Genomic DNA, 25,329 nt, shown 5'->3' with positions numbered 1-25,329 from the left:
TAAAAAAGCATAAAATATTAGTTTTTTCATTTCATCAATAGCCCTTAAGTAAAATTTAAAATACAATATGGATATGAAAATATGAGTTTGAAATTCATGTACCTGTCATAACACAGGGTCCATGAAGCCACACCTCTCCTCGTTGATTAGGGGGAAGAGGCGTCCCTTTTTCCAAACTTATAATTTTTGCTTCAAGGCCTGGAACTAATGTTCCTACCGATCCAAAGTAATTATTCCCTTCTTTTGGAAATGTGATTGTTGCAAGACCACAAGATTCAGTGAGGCCATAACCCTGTTCAAGCATCACATCAAATTCATTAAAATTCAAAATTATTGTAATTTTCTTTTCAACTATTTCCAAACAAGCCAACCTAGTGGTATTTTGAGTATCATTTCTTTAATGTGAAATGGTATATAGACAAACAATAGATATATTAAAGTGCATAACACCCACTTAATCTCCAATATAGTTTCTACAATGGACCTTTGCTCGCCTATATTACTAACATCTATCCCTATAAAAATGCAAAAAAAAGAGATGTTTCTTGACATTAGATCATTGATAGGTTCCCAAAGCCTAGCCACCGAGATTCAGAATGGGTCCTAACACTATTCTATCATATTTTTGAAACGACAGGATCCTAATGGTGGAAAAAAACATGTACAAATAATGTAAAAATATTTTTAAAATACATTTTTATATAAAAAAAATTAAAACAAATATATTTTTATAATTCTTAAATTAAAATTTTGAAAAAAAATCATTTTCGACATGGTTACTACATAGGAATTAGCTATTTCTCCCTTGATTTCCGATTCATACTCTCTACCTCATTCATGAATCATCTCAAAGGAATCCATTGATTTCCCATTTCTTTGGGTATACTTTGATGGAGCCTCTCTTTCCAGAGGAGCTTGTGGGGGTGGGGTTGTTCTGCACTTGCCACAAACCCATTCTTTTAAGTTGAAAAGTGGATTGGATCAAGGGACTAAAATTTTTGTTGAGCTTATGATTCTAAAATTTCTTATGTTATTTGTCATCGAAAAGGAAGTTTGACGAATTCAAATTTTTGGGGATTAAAAAATTGTTATATATTGGTTCAGCATAACTGCTATATGCCACATGTACACAGTAACTCCCATAGTCAAGGAGATAAATTTATTAAAGCAATCTTTTGATGTTATCACTTTTTGCCACATTTACAAGGAAATAAATGTGGTTGTTAACTCCTTAACTAAGGAGGGTGCTACGCAAGATTTGGGATCATGGAATATCATAGAATGCACAAATGAACAGGATAATGCATTCTACCATCAACCCTTCATAGAGGGCATGCACTCTAGACACTGACCATTGTTACCTTTTTTTGTATATCTCTAGGAAATGTTTGAATAGTATCTACTTGGTTTTTTGAGGACATACATAATGTTTTGTTGCTTATTTATCACAACATGATGTTATTATTTTTGGATATATGTATGGATGTACATATGAGGACAAATGGTTCAAGCACAAACAATTTTTGGGTACAACCATATGTGGATGTGTTTTTAGTGTAATACATGCACATTCATAATGCAATTTTCACTTCTAATGAAAGCTACTATTTTTTCTTTCGATTTTTTTTTTGAAAAAAGTAATTGTATAAAATAATTAATACGTGAATAATTATTAAGTTAAATTTTATAAAATTGTTATATATACAATGCAATTCCTATTTTAACATCCTTTTTTCTACTCCTCTTGTAAATGACACTATGAAATGTAATTCCTGTAAAATAATGTGCAAATGGAAGATATGGTTGAGTTGCAGGAGGGGTCATGGATTCAAAGACTAAAGAGTTGTTTGTGTAGTGTTTAAAACCAAAACCAAGCCACTTCATTTATCTACATACCCATCCCCTTGACAAATTAAATGGACTGCTGGTGCAGACATTGAAGTTGTGTATGGGTAGCATGTGGCAAAGGACATTGTCCTTTACCTCACGGGACATTTTAAATAAGTCAACACACAAGAGAAGGACATGAATAAGTGGAAGAAGTGAAGCAATGGAAGGAGATGATTGGAAAAAAGAAAATGTTTCGGTAAGGGAGAGGGGCGATTGGGTAAGAAGAGAGCCAAAAATTGTTTAGTTTTCCCCATGATGTGAACGGAAGCTAAGGTTTTTCTGGATAAAGAAGAGTGGAGAAAAGTGAATTTTATGCATAGGAGTGGGAGTGTTTAGGAGGAGTGTCTTGCAAAAAAAAATTATTTTGAGATTGGTACATTTCTCCTTGTATTTGGGTGATACCCTATTTGTCTACTAGTGTTAATATGACCAAGAGAGCTTAGGTAAATATTGATTCACTTGGTGATTTCCTTGGGGATGAGAAAACACCATCTAGAGTGAGATCAATTTCCTAGAATGTGTTATGAAACCAGCTCAAGAAAAGATAGAAAAGATAGATCAACGCCTTAGAATTCAGCCTCTTCGAGGGGGCAACCTCCTTTACATTACATAAATGAACAATTCTTGGATGATTCAAATTACAAAACCTCCTTTCTATATATAGGAGTCTAAGGAGTCACAATATAATCCAGCCGACCTAACAATAATAATATAAAGCCACAAAAATAACAATAGAGGGATTCTATGGGGCACAGAAATAACAATATGGGGGTAATAGGGGCACAACACTATAAATAAGGGGTATAACTACAATAGTAATGGGGTAATCACTAGTATTATAGGGACCCAACATGCCCCTCTCTTTCAAAAAAGTGTTGTCCTCAATGCTTGAGTAGTTCTGGATACTTCTGCATAAAATTCTCATCCTTCCATGTGGAATCTTCAGCGGATAAGTTCTTCCACTTGAGAAGATACTCTGAAATTGATCGATTTCGTAGCTGTCGAGTTCTTGTTTCTGTGATTGCTTCCGGTTCCAATATAATTTTTCCTTCCTCGTCAAGTTCTAGCAATATTGTTTGAATTGGGAGCTTGTCGCCTATAACCTTCTTTAAACATGAAACATGGGAAACTAGGTGCAATCGAGAAGCTGCAGGAAGCTCCAATTTGTATGCCATAGTACCAATCTTTTGCAACACCTTGTACGGACCATAATACTTTGGTGATAATTTATTATCCTTCTTAGCTTGCTTTAGGGACATTTGCTTATATGGTTGTAGCTGTAGGAATACCCAATCACCTACATCAAAACTTCTTTCATTGCGATGTTGATCTACCTGTTGTTTCATTCTATTTTGTGCCAACACGAGGTTTTCCTTTTAGAGTTGGAGGACTTGTTGTTGATGTTCGATGTGATGTTCCACTACCTGAACCTTAGAATTTTCTCTTAAATATGATGTGATGGATGGTGGTTGATACCCATAAAGTGCCATAAATGGGGTCATTTTTGTTGCTGTATGGAAGGAAGTGTTATACCACCATTCAGCCAGAGGCAACCATTTGACCCATTGTGTCTGTTTATCATATACAAAGCAATGAAGATATCCTTCCAAACATTTGTTTACTATCTCAGTTTGCCCATCAGATTGAGGATGATAAGATGAGCTATGAGCTAACTGAGTACCAAGACAAGAAAATAATTCCGTCCAAAAATTTCCAATGAAAATGGGATCTCTGTCACTTACAATAATCTTTGGGTTTCCATGTAGCTTTTGAACTTTTTCCATAAATGCAGTAGAAACTGTACTGGCTTTAAATGGATGTGATAATGCACAAAAGTGTGCATACTTGGTAAGTCCGTCAACTACCACCATGATGACACTCTTTCCCTCAGACTTGGGTAAACCTGTGATAAAATCCATTGAAACCTCCTCCCAACGTTGGCTTGGAATGGATAAAGGTTGTAATAGACCCGGTGTCTTAATTGTTTCAACTTTATTTTGTTGGCAAACCAAACATTCCGCCACAAACTTTTGAATATCTGATTTAAGGCCATCCCAAAAAAATTCCTTCTTAACCCTGTGGTAAGTTTTCAAAAATCCTGAGTGCCCTCCTAAGGGAGAAGTGTGCAATTCCATAAGAATCTTTTGTTTTAGCTGGGAATTCTTACAGAGGTATAAGCGATCTTTGTACCATAACGAATCATTTTGCCAGCTAAATGTATCAGAAGTACTGGAATCTTGTTGTAGCTTTCGAATAAGTGCCCACACTTCTTCGTCATTCTTCCATTCCTCCCTTGCTTCGTTTATCCAATCTGGTTGGATAATATAAATGGCACACAACAATGCTTCCACATCCTCATCCTTTCTTGAGAGTGCATCTGCCACCACATTTTGCTTCCCTTTTTTGTAGATGATTTCAAAGTCATAACCCAACATCTTTGTGACCCACTTTTGTTGCTCTTCAGAGGATAATCTTTGTTCTAAAAAGTATTTAAGGCTATCATGATCCGTTTTTACCTTGAAGTGTCTTCCCATTAGGTAGGGTCGCCATTTCTTAAGTGCATGGAGTATTGCCAACATTTCCTTCTCATAAATAGCTTTGCTTAAAAACTTTCCCTTGATTGGATGACTTTCAAAAGAAATGGGTCTTTCATCTTGCATTAGAACAACACCAATTCCATTTCCTGAAGCATCACATTCCACAATAAAGGTTTTTGTGAAGTCTGGTGTAGCTAAGACCGGTGCTTGGCACATTGCCTCTTTAAGATGTTCAAAGGCCTTTGTTGCTTCCGGAGTCCATGAAAATGAATCTTTCTTCAATAATGTTGTTAGAGGTGCTGCTATTCTCCCATAATTCTTAACAAACTTGCGATAATACCCTGTCAACCCAAGAAATCCTCGCAGATGCTTTATGGATGTGGGGATTTTCCATTCCTTAATGGCTTTAATTTTTCTAGGGTCTACCTTAACTCCTTCATGAGATACAATATGACCCAAATATTCCACCTCCTGGACTCCAAAGAAACATTTGGATCTTTTTGCATATAATTGTTTCTCCTCCAATAGTTGTAGCACCCTGTCAACATGTTCAACATGATCCTTCCAAGACTTGCTGTAGATTAGTATATCATCAAAAAATACTAACACAAATTTTCTAAGAAATGGTTTGAAAATTGAATTCATCAAAACTTGAAATGTTGAAGGTGCATTGGTAAGGCCAAAAGGCATGACCAAAAATTCATAATGACCCTCATGAGTTCTAAATGCCGTTTTCAGAATGTCTTCAATCTTCATTCTGATTTGATGATATCCCGAACAAAGATCCAACTTGGTGAAGTAAATTGATCCATGCAATTCATCCAGTAATTCATCAATGACAGGAATGGGGAACTTATCTTTAATAGTGAGCTTGTTGAGCTCCCTATAATCCGGACACATGCGCCATGATCCATCCTTCTTGTGCACCAATACTACTGGAGCTGAGAAAGAACTTTGACTCGGTTGAATTATACCAGCCTCTAGCATTTCTGCAACCATACGTTCAATTTCACTTTTTTGGACATAGGGATATCTGTACGGCCTGATGTTTGGAGGAACACTTCCTGGAATCAGATGAATAGCATGATCATGATCACGCATAGGTGGGAGACCTTTGGGAGTCTCAAATACCTTGGAATGATTGTCCAGGACTTTTTGGAGATCTGGAGAAATAGATGATTCCAATGTGGAAACATCTAGCGAACATAATTGTGCAATTACACCTCTTTGCTCCTTTTTTAGAAGCTTAGTCATGCCATTAGAGTTGATTATCTTTCCTGGTTTCCTTGCAATACCCCTTAATTCAACTTCCTTTCCTTCTGTAGAAAATTTGATGAAAAGTTCTTGAAAATTAAAAGCTATTGTACCCAAGGATTGTAGCCATTGGACTCCTAGTACAACATCAGCACCTCCCATTGGAATGGAAAGAATTGGGCTAGTCAATACATATTCTCCCATGGATAGCTTGATATTATGGCACTTTCCATAGCAATTTATTGTTCCTCCATTTGCAATCATCACTTGACACTCTGGTGCTGGATATAGGAAGCAATTCAATTCTTTTGCTACCCTACAATGAATAAAATTGTGGGTGCTTCCTGAATCAATCAACACTATTACCTTTTTCTTCTTGATTTGTCCTTCTATCTTGATGGTTTGAGGAGTGGTAATTCCCGCCAATGCATTACAAGATATGGTCGGATTTATTTGTTCTTCATCTAGGCTTTGTTCCTGGAGTATATCCTCTTCTTTTGACCTTTCTTGCTCCTTTTCTTCTTCCTCTTCACAATCTATGTAGAATAATTTCTTCTCAGCACACTTATGACCTTTTGTGTATTTGCTATCACAACTGTAACAAAGCCCTTTTGCTCTTTTTTCTTCCAATTGTTGTGGTGTCAACCTTGTAGGTTGTGGAAGACTAGGGGCAACAACACTTCTGTCTTTATAGTTGTGAGTGGTATGCTTCCTAGTTGCCATAATTTTGCTTTCCATTTTTCTTGCTAACCTGAATGCCTTCTCTAATGAATCAGGTTCCCAAAGGCGAACATCATGTTGGATATTATCCTTTAAAGACCCTATGAACACATCAATCCTATGCTCCTCTAGAATATATTTTACCCTTATGTTCAATTTTTGGAACTCCTCAATGTGCTCCATTATTGAACCCTTTTGTTTGAGACTTATCAATTGGCTAAAAAAAGTGTTGCTTTTTGTATCCTCATAATGTGTTATCAATTCTTCCGTAAAAATTGCCCAAGTGATAAATTGTTTACGAGAACAAAGCCATTGATACCATACAAACTGATTTGGTTCCAAATATACAGTTGCCATACGTACCTTTTGTGCGTTTTGCACATTATTGAGATCGAAGAATTGCTCCATCTGTAATATCCATGTGGCGGGATCCTTGCCATCAAACTTCCTCATATTGATTTTTGGAATATGGTGATTCTTCGATCCAACATTAGTGTCTATGGAATCATGATTAACATTTCTTTTGTTCTCATCATGGGTTTCCTTTACTACCTTTTCACCATTAGTAAGTATTTCTTGTAGAAAATTTGTCAAATCTGCCTTCAAATCTGCCATGCCTGTCTTCAAATTTGTGTTCAAATCTATCTTCAAATTGTCCATCTTAGCTTCCATGCCATTCATCTTAGCTTCCATGCCATTTATCTTAGCTTCTGTTAACTTTTGTGAGCGTGACATTCGTTGCACTTGTTCTTGTAATTTTGATATATCATGTAGCATTTCTTCCTCTTCTTCATGAGTCATGCTAGAGCTTTCAGGTTCCTTACTAGGTGTTTGCATTTTCTTTCCTCGGGCATCAATTACCGATAATAATGCTCTACTATGCCCTTTGAATTCCTTCAAAATAAATTTTCAAACCAAGCTTAAGCAAGAATTTAAAAAAATCTACACACATTTTTTCACTTTGTAGGAGCTCGATATTGCCTCTAATGTATCTCTGTACTTTCCAATCATCTAGTTCTGAATTTATGACCTGTAGTAGCTCTCTATGTCCTATTTCCAATGCCACCAGTATGATCCAAATTGGATTCTCCAAGAAAGAGTTATGCACAATCTCCCAAGATGACCTGATTATAGACCTTTCTAGAAGAGCGAAGTTGTATGAAGTGCCACGTGTACAATTTTCAATATTTGGTTCTGAAAAAGATATACAAGAAACTACAATCCGTCCTCTTTCTGTACCTTCTTACGAAATTTCAATCTGATTCCCAGAGAGAAAGTTATGACGATTTTCCCCAGGTCACCTGTTTTGAATGTAATTCAGGAGTCTGCAAAAAGACCAACTTCCTCAGATCATATCTCCGCAAATATCGTGCGAAAAGCTATGAAATTCGGACCCAAGGTTCAGCACGATTTCTTCTCAAATGGGTTTTTCTGCGACTTCTGAAACGTCACAGAAGAAAAGTTATAGCGAAAATTCCACGATGACCTGTTTGGAGTAGTGAAACCCTAGAATCCAAAGCTCTGATACCAAATGTTATGAAACCAGCTTAAGAAAAGATAGAAAAGATAGATCAACGCCTTAGAATTCAGCCTCTTCGAGGGGGCAACCTCCTTTACATTACATAAATGAACAATTCTTGGATGATTCAAATGACAAAACCTCCTTTCTATATATAGGAGTCTAAGGAGTCACAATATAATCCAGCCGACCTAACAATAATAATATAAAGCCACAAAAATAACAATAGAGGGATTCTATGGGGCACAGAAATAACAATATGGGGGTAATAGGGGCACAACACTATAAATAAGGGGTATAACTACAATAGTAATGGGGTAATCACTAGTATTATAGGGACCCAACAGAATGAGAGAGCCTTCCCTGAAAGGCTTGGTTGGGTTTTTTGATTGCTTCCTTAGAGATAGAGTGAGTCACTATGATATTTACTTCTTAGAAGCAATTGCTAAGCCACCTGAGAAGTGGATTCCTCCTCCTAGCTACCTGTTTGAATGATTAATGGTGTGAATACCTTTTAGCACTTAACACCTTAGAATCTGAATCCATCTTGGGGATGTTTAGCTGCAGGAGATAATGTAATGTAGCTGGCTTATGGTTGGGTGGAGAGTTGAAGTCCTTCCTCTAGTTTCCAATAATTTCAAAATTAATGAAACAAGTGTTTATTATTGTATATATTTGTATCATGGATGACTAATGAGTATTCATATAATGTCCAAGTGATAATTTTTTATTTATTATATAACCATGGTTGCATTGCTATCTGTTATACTTATGGTGAATATAAGTTGCCCAAGCTAGGTTGTTGTATCCTTATTAATTCATTGCAGGAGGCCTAATGTGTCTATGCCTGGTGGCATGAAAGAAACCATGAATTCTCCTAATTATTTTATGCACTTTTAGTCATTTTATATTGTTATGAGAATGGGTAACTACCTATTATAACCATGCTTGTGGGTTATCTCTAAAGCAGTCTAGCTTATATGTTGTGTGAGTGGAATTTCTCAAACCCTGAAAGAACTGATGATATCTCTATGTGTCCATGATGAATTCTAGTTTCTATGTTCACATAGTGACATGGGTTCATGGACCTCTATGCTTTCTATTGGTTGCATGAGATACATAGTTAATTATCTAAAGATGCATGGTTGTTCAACGTGCTTCATCTAATTTGGTATGCATTGTTAATGAAGGAATAAGTATTCTTGTGTATTTTCATTAAGATGACTATATAATTATTCTCATGGTGTGAGGGACATGTAGATCCCTTTAATTTCTAGTATGTTCCTGAGTTATAGATTTATTTACATGGTCTTGTATGGATGTTTGATGGGATCAAATAAGTTAATGCTATGTGTGATTTCCATTGTTTGATGTGCTATAAATATCATGGAAATATGTTGGTTGACTAAGAATGAGGAAATGCATAATGTATCTATGAATCTGATAGTGTTATTGAGATCCATTATGTGGTATAATATGTTTTTTTTGTGCTGAAAATAATAGGGTAGTGTTATCATCGATCTGGCTTGATCTAGAGCCTCTAAGGAGGCACAAGGTTGGCTCAACGAGGTGTTATGGGCTATGTATGGCTCTTAGAATGTTAGTAGTCGAGAAACACTTGTTTGAAAGAAAAGTTTGGGTAAAACCCATGAATCCTTAGGACCTCCAAGTCTTGAGATCACAAAGACCTTGGGCTGAGTTATAGGGTTGGATAACTCCTTCATAGACATAACAAAAGATATTTGATTTCACAAAGGCTTGGGGTTTACCCCTAATCGTGTGTTAATTGCATGATTAGCACTTAAATACAATGATCAGTCTTAATACACATTGTTCCATCCTTGCCAAGGGATGCACATTATCCAATATGGATATTTGGCGCTATTGGCAGGAGTTGTGAGGCATGACAAGAAGTCTTTCTCATTCAAAAACGTAGAAATGTATGTTCCAAGAGACAAAATAAAGCATAGTCTAGTGGATGGAAATATGTCCCTATAGGACAAGAAAGTTGACATCCAGATATAGAAGAAAGCACGTTCTGGGGGACAGATACATGTTACTACATAATGGGAAAGTTGATGTTTCGAGACAAATAATGTGGAGAATAATAATTCACTGTAATTAAATTATAATGGTTAACGTTGATTACATGAAGGGTAGAGAATTGGTGGGACCTATGACTTCAAGTTGAGGTGGCAGAAATAACATAATTTGATAAGGCCACATGGTCAAGTGACGTGGTATGGTTGTCAACATGGCACATTGACGGTGTGACACGTAGTAGGTAGAATGGACTTTTTGGATGGCCAAGTGGCTAGATTTTGGGTGACATGTGGCATTTTGAGGGGATTCCATGTGGTATGGTAACGCCATCCTGATGTCAACATGACATCATAAGGATGCAGTGGAAGCAGGTGACGTGGAGGATGCTAATGTGGTACTTAGGTGAAACTTGGTGGCAGTTTGTGGTAACAATTGGCTTGGGTTTTCCACATGGTACTAACATGGAAGTGTACATGGTTGGGATCCACATCATCACAAAGCTCAAGTTCTAGGAGATGTTTGCAGTGCCTTTTTCACCATGGGTTGTGGTGTTAACGAGAGCCATGGAGTAGATGAGAAGCACATGATAGAGATCCTTCCCGTTATCTGACGTAATTATTCATGTCACACCATGGATGATTAGAACAACATTCGAAGAGGGAGGCATGACAACACGATGATGCTATGACATGGTGGGTCCCACGTTGGACCATGTGTGAGGAGGGAGACCCTTACTTGGGTAGAAAGGGTTAAGGGGGGAAAATTTCAAATGGGAATAACTTTCAATCCAGAGGTCAGATTGGGGAAAAAATTATATTGTTAGAAAGCTCTTGATGAGTTGATCACGATGGTGTTGTCTAAAGTAAGTTCCAAAAAAATTGGGTAAGAAGGAATTTTGTAACCCCATTTCCATAATGAAAACATGGAGGTTAGGTTAATTTTAAATTAACTCCTCTCATTCAACCTAGAAATTCTAAGGGGATGGGAGGGAGCGTTATGGGGTGGTATCGAAGCATCCATATTCACCACTTGGATTGGATGGGCTCAAGAATAGATGAAATGAAAAGTTAAGGTTCAACACTAAACCTAAAGTGGCATGCGTGCAAATAATTCAAATTCATTTTAATGAGTAATTTTTCATTCTTCTCATATTGTCTATTAAAAAGGTTAGCATATGCTTTTAAACTTGCAGAGGTCATAGGTGCTAATTTTTGTAAATTGTTGATTTTAAACTTGTTGACTGGTATGGGTATAAGTGTGTTGATATACTCTTTTAATTTATTGGAATGTGTACTAACTATAGAATTTGACTAGTAATTGTGTGTTGAATGCATGTGTTCATATCCTAATTGTGAATTGATAGAGTGGTAGATTCTAATAAGTTAGTTTGTCTTTTAACTAGCTTTTAAGCTTGTAGTTATTTGGCTACTAGTCTTGGAAAATCGTTGATTTCAAAATTAGTGATGATATGAATAGAAACATGCTAATATGCACTTTTGAATCTTATAATATGTGGTTGACATGAGTTATAAGATGTATGAACAACAACAAATCAACATGATTTAGATCAACATGCTTGGTGTTGGCATGAAAAGGTAACAAGTCAATTTGTTTATGCTCAATATATAACTAACAACTATGTGTGTGTGATAGCACATAAGAAGATCCATTTACAGTAAGAAATAAATGGATGGAAAACAATATGGTACAATATAACATGGCAAATTCCATCATTAACAAGAAAAATGAATTTCTCTTGATAGAGCAGAACCCTTCACAAGATGGAAAGCTAAGCTGAAGAGCTGCAATGTCGAAATTAAAAGTCTCATCAGGAAGCAAAGGGAGAAGGAAAGGATGAACACAATGTTGCTATAAAACCATTCATACATGCAATGTTTGTTACAATACTCATCAACCTTTGGAGATATTAAATAATGTCATGTTGGAAAGGTACGAGAGAAATCGCATAAGGCTAGAGAGAAAATAAGCTAGTTTCGTGTTGGAATTATGGAGAGGAACATTTGTAGAGAGATTTCACTCACAAAAAAACAAAAAAGAAGAAGCGTAGTTCATGTGAATTCCAGGGACATGAACTAGCAATTTGTAATCCAGAAAGAGATGAGGTATCATCCCCTCAAGATCTCCGAGATATGGAAAGTTCCCTTCTTGAAATACTTCGAGGGATGTTGGAATTTTGAGGTTGCTTTAAACCTTGGGAAAAAAAATCAAAATTTTGTGCATATGTTGGCAATGAGCACTTTGAACACCACAAGTCATGGGGTTGAGTTTTTGTGGGCTAATTAATGATGAGAATGTTTGATGTCCTTTTTTTATCATTGGCTACAATTTTCTTGTTTATTTTGTAGGTTGAATTTGAGCATGGCCATGTTGCTTTACATTTTGTCATTTGTTTTTATTATGGTTTCTTCTCTATTTTCATTCTTTCTTCCTTGCTCTTTATGGTTGGTCTTGGTGGTTTTTGGGGTGTGGTAAAGTAAAAGAAAGGATATTTAGAGAAGAGCTAAATAAAACCCAACTAGAAGCACAAGACCCTGATTAAACCCTGTACATAAGATAAATGGTAGTGGAAGTAGAAGAATATGATAGAACAAGTAGGTGGACTGACTGGGTTCACATGAATAAAATGGACAGTGATATGGAAATTACGAAAATAGAATAAGAAGGGGGTTTCATTGACTAAAATTATGCATGATTGATATATATATATATATATATATATATATAGAGAGAGAGAGAGAGAGAGAGAGAGAGAGAGAGAGAGATGTGTGTGTGTGTGTGTTGTATTATATATTTTATAAATATGAGAAATATGGGAAAGTATAATAAACGCATGATGATATTAATCAGTCTGAAAGGAGATTAATTGAGAACCATCATAGTAGTAATATAAGTGATTAGTCTATAAAGATATGATCATTGTGTGAATGACATAGAAATAGAATTTGTACTTACCATTTTTGGGTAACACAGTGAGATTAATTTATGGGTTCCATGCTACATTGAAAACCATCATACAAGTGGGTAGGTGTAACAACCCTTGGTTGATTTCCTATGTAAATAAAAAAATAATAATAAGCAAGGTCATGGGACATGTATTCCAAGCTAAATGTTGGGAAAAACATAGTGATGGGGTATCACTTGTGATTAATTAATGGCTATGGAAATTAGAAAAGGCATTGGAAAAGGTGAAGTGGTATTAATTGGCATTTTATTTATGAAATAAAGGAAAATAGGAGAAAAGGGAAAAGAAAGGTCACAAATTTTCATGTGAGAAAAATTGAAGGAAAATAAAGGAAAACGAAGAAAATAGAGGCCTCAATTATAAAAGGGCTTCTAAGGAACAGTTCACAACTTTTTGTCAATTTCATTTTGGAGCTCTCTTCTATTCTCTCACTCTCTCACACTCTTGCACAGTTAGAGAAACCTGGAGAATTCTTGGAGCATGCTTGGAGCACTCTATTTTTCACTTGGATTGGAGAGAGAAGGCAAAGGAAAGTAGGAAAGAGCAAGGGAATAGGTGGACTGGCAGCCAAAACTAGATTTTTTTGTAGGTAACAGGTTGCATGTGTGATTTCCTTGCTGATTTATGGATGTATGGTACATGCATGTGATTATTTGGTTGTGTTTTGTCATTGGCATTGAGGATTTCCTGAATTGATAGTGGTTTTAGGCTTGCATTTCCATTTCCTGGATAACCATGGTGTTGTGGGTTTTTCTACTTGATTGTCTTCTAGTTGGTGCTCATAATTTATTATGGTTGTGGGTTGGAACAAACACTCTGGAAGGCCTCGAACAACTTGGGTTGAGTTACTAGTACTAGAGCCCAGGTTGGACAAACAATTTGGAGCCCTTGGTGGGTTGAGTTACTAGTCCTAGAGCCAGGTTGGAAAAATGATCAAGAGCCCTGGAAGGTTGTGGGTTGAGGTATCAATTTATGGATCCCTAGACAACTTGGGTAGAGGCTGATCTAGTTGGTGTTAGTGATGTATGACCATGAGGTGGAATCATTGGTTGAGGGTTGAGGTGGTTTGGCCTTTGGAAGCCCTCTTTTGGTTTTGTTTGGTTCATTCCATGAGATCCCACATTCAAGATTGGAATATGGCACATGGTGACTGGATAATAGAGAGATTTGGTTGAGTACAATCTATGGTTGGGTGGTACATAGAAGTCCCTAACTTAGTCAACATTTTCATGTATTAATAACAACCATTTCTCTACTTTAATTCATGTATATTTGTAACGATTATGTTGGTGATATTATGGCTAAGTTAACATGGTTTATATGTTGGTTATTTTCTAATTATATATTGTTCATATGATGTGTATCTTCTATGACCCATGTGATGAATGGTTTAGCTATTGGTCAATTGAGGAATGTATGGACTAATAAGTGTTGTTGCAGTTATGTGGAGAGGGAAAAGGGCCTTCTCTGTGGTTCTCAGATGAATCTCACACTTTAATGATCAGATATGCATTCATGACCTGTAGCTTACAAGTTCACCATGTGTTTGACAAAATATCTGTTATGTTCTAGGAAGTCTAGGACAAGTTCTTCATTCAAATTTGTACTTTTAGCATTGTTTCCATGTCATTATTGATTCTAAAAAGTTTCAGGAAGTTCTGGGAAGTGGTCTAGAGGCTGAATTGGAATCTAGGCTCAGATATTGGGATTGCATCCTTTGAACTAGACATTTTGGGTAACAACCACACCCAGGCAAGCTTGTGCATGTGGTTTGAGGCCTTGTAATGCACGTGGTTGGGGGTTAAAGTGTGTGAAAAGGAGCCCCAACTCAAGTTTTGGTCACGTGGGGTGGTTCTTTGGCCCTTGAGTGTCCCTGTAGCCCTGTGGAATATTGTGAGTTGTGATTTGGTGGTTAGTTGTAGGCTCCACTTCCTTAATTGGATTGTTGTAGCTGCTACAACCACCCTCCAAAATTTTCCCCATGCTTTGATTTTGGAGCCTCCCTTTTGTCCATAGGATATTATCTTTTACTATTGTCAAGTATTCATGCTATGATACAAGACTTATATTTTTAGGCTTTTCTTGTGATGTATTGATCCCGGTTTGATATCTTTCAAACACAAGCTAACTCTTGACTTGACCTTGCAGCATTGTTGGGCTTGCCTCCAGAAACTGCGCAATCTTGGAAGGTAGGCTAACCTTGCCTTCAAAAACTGCACAATTCTTCTTGGAAGAATTTTTTTAAGCATCAAAACTACGCAATTATGGATGGAATCCCAACCTTCATGATGGAAATTGCTCAAAGCATCTCGTTATCTTAGAAACTACACAATGAACTGAGTCAAGAAGTTTCCAAGTCCTTAGGAATTATGCAATCCTTCTTGGTAGTGTGCATGCTTGGCTCCTGAAAAAGAAAAGAGAAACAATAAAAAAGCATCCCTAGAAAATAGGGAGTCATTAATTAGTTTCCCGAAGGTGGCACACTTACTATTTTTGGAACTTTCCACCAAGTGTCACTTTTTCCTTGATTTTAGGCATGCGTGTCATAAACCCTAATCAGTCTAGATATATATAATGGATGCCTTAGAGCTCATTTTTACATTCAACCTTGGAACTCTAGAATTCACAAGGAGATAAAGGAGCCCTCAATGGAGTTTGTGGCACTTTTCTAGGTGAGTTTTGTTTTTTTCATCTTTTGTTGCTTTTTCTATTGTTTTTTTATTTTTTTTCGTTTGCCTTTTGTGAGTGTTGTTTGCTGTTTTATTTTCATGGTTATTAGTGTCTTAATGTATATTAGCTTGTAAAAGTGTTCGTTCAGTACGTCGTTCTCCTTTTACAAGTGTCGCATTATTTTTCTTGTTTTTTCCCATTAGTGGTTGTCGTTTTGGCGACTATCCATGCATGTTGATCTTCTACACTTTATTTTATTGATCCATATACCCTTAGTTAGATTTTCACTTTAAAATTGCACCATCATTCATATCTACATGTTTTCCACACTCTTACTAGACTTATAATCTCATCCTTTGGTAATGTTTTCCTTGTCTAGCTGGGCATTGTGCAAGTCCAAGGCTCAAGATGTCAACTTGGCCTCTAAGACTGTGCAATGTGCAGTACCTGGCTGGCCCATCTGCGCATTGCACAATTCCATGGCTCAATCCCATCCCTTGGCCACTGAGACTATACAATGCATAGTCTCCACCCAGTATCCCTAAGATGAACTACGTATTGCATAGTCTCCACCCTAGTATCCCTAAGATGAACTACGTATTGCATAGTCTCTAGCCTCAGGATATATCACTGGCTACTGAGACTGCATAATGCACAGTTCAATTAGACAGTATCCCCCTTCACCTCAAGAATTGTGTAATTTTCCTAGTCAATCCACTGGTTTCTGCTGCGATCTTGCTTTGTAAGTTTATTTACTTAATCTAATTTTCCTTTGCCATGAATGCATTTTCCTCCTATAGGTACTACAATTATTGAGCACTTCTCTTCATCAATCATTGAAATCATGGCACCAAAGAGAATCACTTCAAAGGATATCACATAAAGCAGCACCTTGGAGGAAATTGAGAGTATGCCAATGAACTTTCCATTTTACTTAGATACTCAGCTGTTCATAGAAAAGGAATTAGATAACACATGGTAGAAAGTGAATGAAGAATTCTCAGCAAGAAGCTTAAAAGTAAACCTTGAAGACCGACAGGTGTATATCAACTTCCAGAAGTCAGGGTTACACAAGGTTGCATGCAGGTATCCAAATTTCCCATGCGCATTTGTTGTTAGCTGGATAGTTTATCATATAGATAAAAGGACTATGATTCTGAAAAATGCCAGCGGATAAAGGCTTGCATCTTTTTAGCTCCAGATTATCATCTCATGTATCATTTTCCAGAGCCGAAATTGCTCATGGATTCTTACTTTTATGCTACCACCAACTACTTGAGCACCACATATATTGTTAAAGGTTTGGTGAAAGACACAAAAAGTTCCTTTAGACGCCCTCCAACACCTACAAGACAAAATCTCTTAGGAGGGCCTATCAACTCTTGATAGTTCTTTGTTGCAGAATCTATGGTCAACCGTTACAGATCCATTTGGGCACATCAACCCCAAATTACAGATTGATACTATTAGTGGAACCTCATGAGTGGTGACATGTGTCACCCTTGTTTGTCCCCATAGACCCCTCAAAATGCCAAAATTATTTGTCACATGTCATTTTGTACCGCCACATCATATGGCAATGTAGCTTTATCGGAACCAATCCTATGCCGCCACATGTTTGGCTAGAGGAGAGAGAAAATGGTCCGCTCACCTTTGGTTTTGTGATGAAATCCTTTGTTAATCCTTTTCGACACTCCCTGATGGTTTTTAACGCTATCAGAACTTTTCCATGTCGCAAATTTTAAAAGGTTGTCACCTTCAAAATCTATGATTCTTTGATTGTTCATCTTCTTGATGTTCTGATGTGTCAATCTCCTCAAAGATCCGATACTACCTACTCCAATGTATAGGACCTCCGACATGCAGAACCTCCAATATGTGATCACTGATATGCCAGGACCTCTGATATGTGATCGTCGATATGATGATGCTCTGATGTCGTGATGTGCTAGTATGTCTGACCTCCGATATGTGATCGCTGATATCTCTGATGTTGTGATTGTTGATATGCAATATTTGATATATCAGATCTCTGATCTGCAATCTCTGGTATCTTTCCTTCCTATGGCTTTAATCCTTGAAACTTCAGCATGTCATATCTTATGATCTAGGAGTCCATTTTCAAACTTCCACATGTTGTTGGAAATCTTGTTCAAAGAACTTTCCAATGGAGAGGATTCGATGTAGGATTTGAGTCCTTATGTGGCTTGGAAGATGACTGCAAACTTCTTTGCTCTTTTTCAATCTTTTGACATCATTTGACACCATTCAAAAAAAAATTCAATAAGTGATAACATTAGCTCCAATTGGGGACAGTGCCTTGCTATCAAGGTGCTGAGAACCTGCAAACTAGTAGCCTTCACCATTGGAATGGAGTCAAAAATATAATGAACCATAAAACCAGAAAATCTCCATGGAACTATATTTGTTGGGGGTCCTTTCCTCACAAAACTGAAATGAAAAATTATCACTTCTAGAAACGGAAATTTAAATGCTCACCCGGTGAGCTTAATTATGTACAACTCCTACTTATGTACAAGGGTCAATTCACCCAAGTGAGGCCAGCCTTCCAATGATACCAGCCCAACATCTAAGTACTAGACCTTATGCCATCGTTCTATGGAAATTCAACAACTAAAATAGGCATATACCATTTGAAATTTTGAGGTAAAACATTTAACACTTACCCCATAATTGAGACCAGTTGCTGAACAAATAAAGATGCCATATAGTTATCTATTGGATCATAGAAGTGATGAGAGAATATTATGGTTGTCTCCCTCTCTTGAACAATTTCTTGGCAGGAATCTTTCTCCAACAGGCAACCACCGACATTGTTTGGCTCTTCAATTATGGGCTCAACTTGAAGGAGTTGTTGTTGGTAATCTTATCCCCACTTGTTTGTAAGAAGATATCTTTGAAATTCTGCAACAATCTCATCCTCCTCTGAATTTTTGAATCATAGACCAGAGAATCTTTATCATTTTTAATATCAACTTCTAGAACTTGTTCTCCATTTGAAGGATGTGGATCGTAAACTGGAGCCTCTTTATTGACCTATTGGTTGGCATCCTATTTTTGTGCATCTTACCATGACTGGGATTGTTGTATTCCTACATTTCTCAACGTCCCATCAGAGTCATACGAATCATAAGAAGGAGAATCATACAATATGGTAGAATAAGATCTTTGAGGGTTTGTTTGCAACTCGATGATGTCTCCTTCTTATCTTTCTTTATCACTAGGTGATTCTTCTTGATATGAGTATATGTTTTCTTGGAGTTGAGCCCCAAAAACATCTTCAGTGGGATCATTAATCTCAAAAATATTTTCAAAATTAAAATATACACAACAATCTTCAAATGGAGCACCTGGTGGATATAATATTTTGCAATAATAATTAAATGTTATGTGAAATCTATTTAAAGAAGATATGCTACCACGAGATATTGTTCTATACCAAACTCTAAAATCTTGATTTCAAGAATACATAAACAATTTCATTTTCGCATCTTCGAAAATAATACCCTATTGTTCCATGCATTCATGAAAATCCTTAAGTTGTTGGTCTGACCTTTTATCTGTGTTTCCACTAAATCTAGGCAAATAGATATGCAATTCATGAAATGGAGGCACATGATCGGGATAACCAGTAATAGAAGAAAAATTCAGTCGGGAAAATTTGTTGGCCAAGAATGCAGGAAGGGCCATTTTGAAAACCAATTTAGATGAGTGATCTCAAGTTCAAATGTAGGGGAAGTTTTCTATTGTTTAGCATTAGAGCGAGTATGAGGCCTTTTGAAAGCCAGAATGAACAAATAAGGATATAGACAGTGGAGTCACCAAGATTTTTACCATAAGATTGAAATAGTGGAATCGCCAAGGTGAGAGATCTTCAACCCACACTTCCCTTGCTCACCCGACAAAGGGAATGTAAAAATTTGTCATACACAAGGAAAAGTATTTCAAATTCGCCCTCGGAAATAGCACCAGAAAGATGTTGTAGCTTTTTCTATCTCTTGTCACACAAGTGCTTTAGAAGATATAGAAGCCTCCTAGAGATAGCCTCTGGGTTGATAGGAGACTAATGCCCAGGGAATCTAAGAGGAGTGCTTTTGAAGATTGTCTAAGGGATTTCTGATGCACTCCATATGTCACGTAGTTTGAAAAGAAATAATTCAAGGGCTTGGTTCAATAGTCCTTCATCAAGGTAAACTCAAGCAAACACATAGATCTAAATACTCAGGGGGTAAATATGGCTAATATCAAAGAGAAATGTCTTGGTTCCGGTGTCCGACACACAACAATAGGCAGCATAACATTGTTGTTGTAGTATAGATGAAAAGAGGAAGGAAAGGAGGGAAATCGATGTAGAGGGTTGGGCAGAACACAAAATCCTAAGAAAAAAATATCCAACAGAAATATGGAAGAGTGAGGAGATGAAAATGAAGAAAGAGTGGAGCATGAATTAAGGTCTCAAACTCTATGCCTCATGAATATGTTTTTCACCAAATAAAATTAAGTAAATCTATACACATTACAGGTACTGTAGGCTATTAAATAACACAAGTAAATTTGTAGTTAGCACAAATATTGTTACTACTTAGCAACAAATATACAACCATGAATGAGAGTGATACCAACAACTCCATTACACTATTTTAGAGGACAAAAGACATACATGAAGTGATAAACAAAGGGTAAACATACTGCACATTGCTTTGATTGGAATCAACGAAACAATTTCATTAACCTTCAAGATGGAGTCCAAATCACCAGTCCATTACATTTAGCAATTGAATAGCTCAATCCCCTCATGAAAAGGAAAATAGAATCAATGTGGAACCACAAAATTCGATCCCCTTGGATGCAGAATTTGGGAACCTATTTTAAGAGTTTCTTCCCTCTATTTATAAGGAGAGGGGGAGCTTTGAACAAAAGTTACAAAATATCCCAGCCGAGCTCCAGCTGTCTAATCAACTAGTTGTCTTGACGTGTGAAGATATGTTCTTCAAATCATTGCAATCGGATTTGATTCTGTTCTTTAAAATGCATAAATTACAAAATAAATAAAAAAAAAGGAAAATGAATGATGATTTGAGGAAAATATCTCCACGCCATTCTTGTTATGGCCTCTGATGAGGCCCTCTGCCACAATGTTACTCTTGAGTCGCTCGGTTAGTCCACCTGTTGCTTTCTCCCTAACAACTTGAATCTCCCACTTTCTAGAGCTGAGAGCGATCAACTGCGGTTTCTTGTCACAGAGTAGAAGAAAAGATTGACCTGGCAATACCTCATTTCCTAAATGCGTGGAGCTCCATGCTGAGAAATTACTTCTTCCTGAGTCCCATACCTCCATTTACCTTGTTGAAGACGTGCACGTGAAGCAATAGACTTCATTTATGTTGCCACTATTGTCCTTGATTACTTGTTACAAGGTCTTCCACAAGATTATCCCTTTTCAATCACCAACTCCTCTGTGCCTTCATTCAATATCGCAACTACCAACCCATATGCCCTTAAAGCTCTGTACTTTCTTATTGAATTGATTCCATATCATAGACTTCACGGTGGTGCAGTGTTATAATATGTCGATTTCTAACCTACGATATGACAAACCCCTTCTAATTAGCCTTTCTGGCATTTATCACCATAGGACCATGGGTCGTGACCTTCCACCTAACCTTGAGGCATTAGAGTGTTTAAACTCTCAGGGGCCATTCTCCCTTTGTTAACTGCTTAACACCCAGGGTTCTTTAACTTCCTATAAACCATGCGCTAGCCAAATATTGGAGCCCCTCTCATCGGAGGTTTCCAATCAGGGAAATAAATTTGGAGTTGTGATATTCTAAAATTTTGATAGCTCTTGGTGCTGAGCCCCTACCTTTATGCCTTTGGTTCTTTAAGTCCTTGCGACTGTGTGCTAGCCCTAATATCGAAGCCCCCTTATCGACACTTTTTCAAGTGTCAACTGTTGTAAAGTGCTGACATACTCAACCTCTGATATGTGATCTCTGATATGACATCATCACTTCTACGTGGCACCTCATGAGTGGTGACACATGTCACCCTAATTTTTTCCCATAGGCCCCTCAAAATGACAAAACTGCCTGCCATGTGTCCCTCTGTACCACCACGTTAGATGCCATTGTAGCTTTATTGGAACCAATCCTATGCTACCACATGTCGAGCTAGAGGAGAGAAAAAATGGCATGCTCACCTTTGGTTTTGCGATGAAATATTTTGTTAATCCTTTTCAACTCTCCCTGATGGGTTTTAACGCTATCGATTCCATGTCACAACTTTTAAAATTTTAACACCTTCAAAAGATTTGATTCTCCAATTTTCGATCTGCTTAATGCTCCGATGTGTCTATCTCCTCCAAGCTATGATATTGTCTACTCTGATGTATAGGACCTACGACATGCAAGACCTTCGATATGTGATCGTCAATTTGCTAGGACCTCCAATATGCGATCGTCGATATGCTAGGACCTCCAATATGTTGATGCTCTGATGTTTCGATGTGCTGGTATGCCCAACCTACGATATGTGATCGTCGATATATCTCATGTTGTGATCACCAATATGTCTAATGTCGTTGGACCTATGATATACGATCTCTGATATATCAGACCTCCGATCTGCAATCTCCGATATTATTTCCTTCCTGAGGCTTTAATCCTTGAAACTTTAGCAGACCATATCTTATGATCCAGGAGTCCATTTTCGGACTTCCATATTTCGTTGGAAAGCTTGTTCAAATCACTTTCCAATGGAGAGGTTTAGATGTAGGCTTTGAGTCCTTTTATGGATTTGAATATGACTACAAATTTCTCTGTGCTTTTGTACTATTTTGACATCATTTGGAACCATTCAAACAATTTTGTATTGAGTGATAACATTGGGGTTGCCTCCCCATCTAGACAATGGGTTGAGATGAATTGAGTAGGTGTGATCATTTCATAGCAAGTGGATCTCCCTCAACTATAGAGGATGTAGGTGTTCTACCACGACTCTTGAGGGCCAACGTGGGGAGATCAAAAAACATTTTGATGGTTGTGATCTCTACCTTATATGGCAAGTTTGGTCTTTCTCGTTGACTTGAAAACAAGATGGATGTGATCCTTGTTGGTAGATGGATTTTGCCCACTTGTCATTAGATGATAGGATGGATGTGATCTCTACCCTATATGGCAAGTTTGGTCTCGCTTGTTGAATTAACAAGATGGATGTGATCCTTGCTAGTAGATGGATCTCACCTATTGTAATTGGATAGAGGGTAGCAGATTGAGCTCCCATGTAATGTAAGGTTCTTCCTATTTAGATTGTTCAACAAATAGATATGGAAAAAGATGATTCGAGACGAGATATGAATTGATGATGATAATGATTATACTTCCGACGATCGAATTGATTATCGATGGAATCAAGATGATCTCCTATGATGATGATTGATTTGACAGGGTTGTAGTTGAAGCTCCCCTATGATGATTCTTCTTCCTCTTCTATTGGATTGAGATTTTTCACCTGATGATCAAAGGAAATTGAGATGAGATGTGATGAGATGTGTTAGGGCCTAAATCTACCTCAGGCTAAGAAAGGTAGGTCTAGGGTAACATCAAACCATGCTTAACCTGGTAGCTAGCCCTACCAGGTCGAGAGAGGGATCTCTCCTTGTCAATCTCAAAGAAAATATGGCAAGTAAGGCTTGAGATGATTGATATGAATACTAATTTTAGGCTAGGTATATGCTCAGAGGAATTTGATTGATTTTAATGGTTGGTTGCTGGATAAAATGAGGAAAGCAGCTTTGGGTCCAGGAAATCAACTCAGATTTGCAGAGGTTTCTATGGGGCGAGGTAGGCAAGTGTTTTAGCACTTTGAAATGAATGTGATGGTGAGTCTAAAGACTGGTGAGGAGTTGGAGAGGGCATGCAAGTTTCATGAGTCCTCTTCAAACAGCAAAAAATGTTTAAAAATAAATAAAACCCCAAGGAAAAGCACTGAACATCAATGGATTCCACCCTTTAATCTTGATTCATTTAGTTATGCAGAAAAAGATAGATGATGGAACATATACACATAAGATAAACCAAATAACAGAGGAGGAAACAATGCTAATTCACATTACCACAATAATCCCACAAAATGTTGCAAAACCCTGGTTCATTTCCTTGCCAAACTGCAGAAGTGGTGTACAAAGTAACTCAATGCATCCATAAGAGTCCAACCTTGACAAATGACTAAGAAAGTACAAGATATAGGCATCAAACCACCTATGCTATCCATCAGGGTTCGAATCCGTGAGTCAAGGAGCTGTTTCAACAACATCTAAACTAGGAACTACAAAATAGGTAGCGGAACAGCTTGCCTCTAAAATCATGGAAACTGATTCATTCATCCTCCAAGCAATTCTAACTGATGTATCTACCCCCTCAAGTGATTTTTCATCATTTTTACAGCGTAGTACATCATATCACATCATATTACATCATTAATTTACCAATGGGAGAAGAAAAATCCAATTGACAGCTAAATTGGGCGAAATTCTGAACAAACAAGCAAAACTGGAAAAATTTCTCCTATGCGCAGCGCCACTGATCTTGTGCGTAGCACTTTTTCCATGCCAGTTTTGGAAGGCTTCCGAAAGTCCAAATCAGGTGCAGAATAGCTCATTGGAAATCTTGGTGAGTCTAATTTCTGGGAAAACTTGAATTTTTTTTTTTGGAGTCCATTTTCCCCTCCAAAAATGAAATCTCCCAAGACTGCTTCCTATGTGGCAAAAAAGTGGCAGAGATGGCACTTTTTGGGTGTTTTTGGCCCTTTTGGAGGTCCAAAACTTGTCAAAATTTCTCATCTATTTCTGAGCATGCTTAAATTTTCATGCTGATTCAAAAATGTAAATTTTTTTGCAAATGGAGGCCCCCATCAAAAGCGTAGCGCGCATCTATTGGAAAAGCCTGTGTTGAAAATTTCTATGCGCAACACCACTGATTCTATGCTTAGCGCCACTTTTAGACCAAGTTTTGGAGGCGTTCCCGGTCTCCAAATTGGGTGCACAATAGCTTGTTGGAAAGATTATTGAGTCTAATTTCCAAAAACACTTTAATTTTTTAATTTGGAGTTCATTTTCCCTGTCAAAAGTCAAATCTCCCAAGACTGGTCAAAATGTGAAAAATGAGGTTGCCTAAATGCAGAGTGTTGTTGCAGTCAACTTTTTAAGGTCTTCCTCAACTCCAAATTGAGCTCATGATATCTAATTGGAAATGTATTTGTTTCTAGTTATCATTTCACTCATCAAGAAAGTCATTTGGCCAACCAAGATAGGATAAATATTGATTTTCCTAAGGTCACTCCAGAGGTGCAACAACTCTCCTGAGGAAACTATATTTTTGACATTTCTCTAAAACCATGACACCTGTGTAAAACGTGAAGGAGGTTTTTCTTCCTTGAGCTATTATGGACAAAAACCTCTCTCACGTTTTCCAAATTCATCTTTTCATGCTCAGAAACATCATTTGAGTAAAACCTATCCCGATGTGTGGAACAAGGGATTTGTCGAAATGAAGTGAAATGAAGGGGATAAGGGGCTTCTAAATTCTTGAGAAAATTTTGGGAAGTAAGGAGGGATGTTAGGAAGTAGGTGAAAATGTAACTTCAAATATTGAGTGAGGGGAAGAGGTCCAAAAGGGAAAAACACAGGCCTAGCC

At 37.2% G+C, this 25,329-nt stretch overlaps 1 pseudogene across 1 annotated transcript in view; it reads right to left on the bottom strand.

The window, feature by feature from the left end:
- LOC149216746 (4-coumarate--CoA ligase-like 7) overlaps positions 1 to 25,329 on the bottom strand; it is a 310,537-nt pseudogene that overhangs the window by 231,131 nt on the left and 54,077 nt on the right. The window contains exon 4 of the transcript XR_016250594.1: positions 103 to 292. The product of XR_016250594.1 is annotated as a 4-coumarate--CoA ligase-like 7 (transcript). The remainder of the gene's footprint in view (positions 1 to 102; positions 293 to 25,329) is intronic.

The sequence above is a fragment of the Pinus tabuliformis genome, chromosome 1_1 (assembly GCF_031772625.1).
Source record: "Pinus tabuliformis cultivar Carrire ecotype Pingquan chromosome 1_1, CPIR1, whole genome shotgun sequence".
NCBI lineage: Eukaryota > Viridiplantae > Streptophyta > Pinopsida > Pinales > Pinaceae > Pinus > Pinus tabuliformis.
The sequence above is the reverse complement of the archived record's forward strand: the minus strand, read 5'-3'. Positions and strand labels throughout refer to the sequence as shown.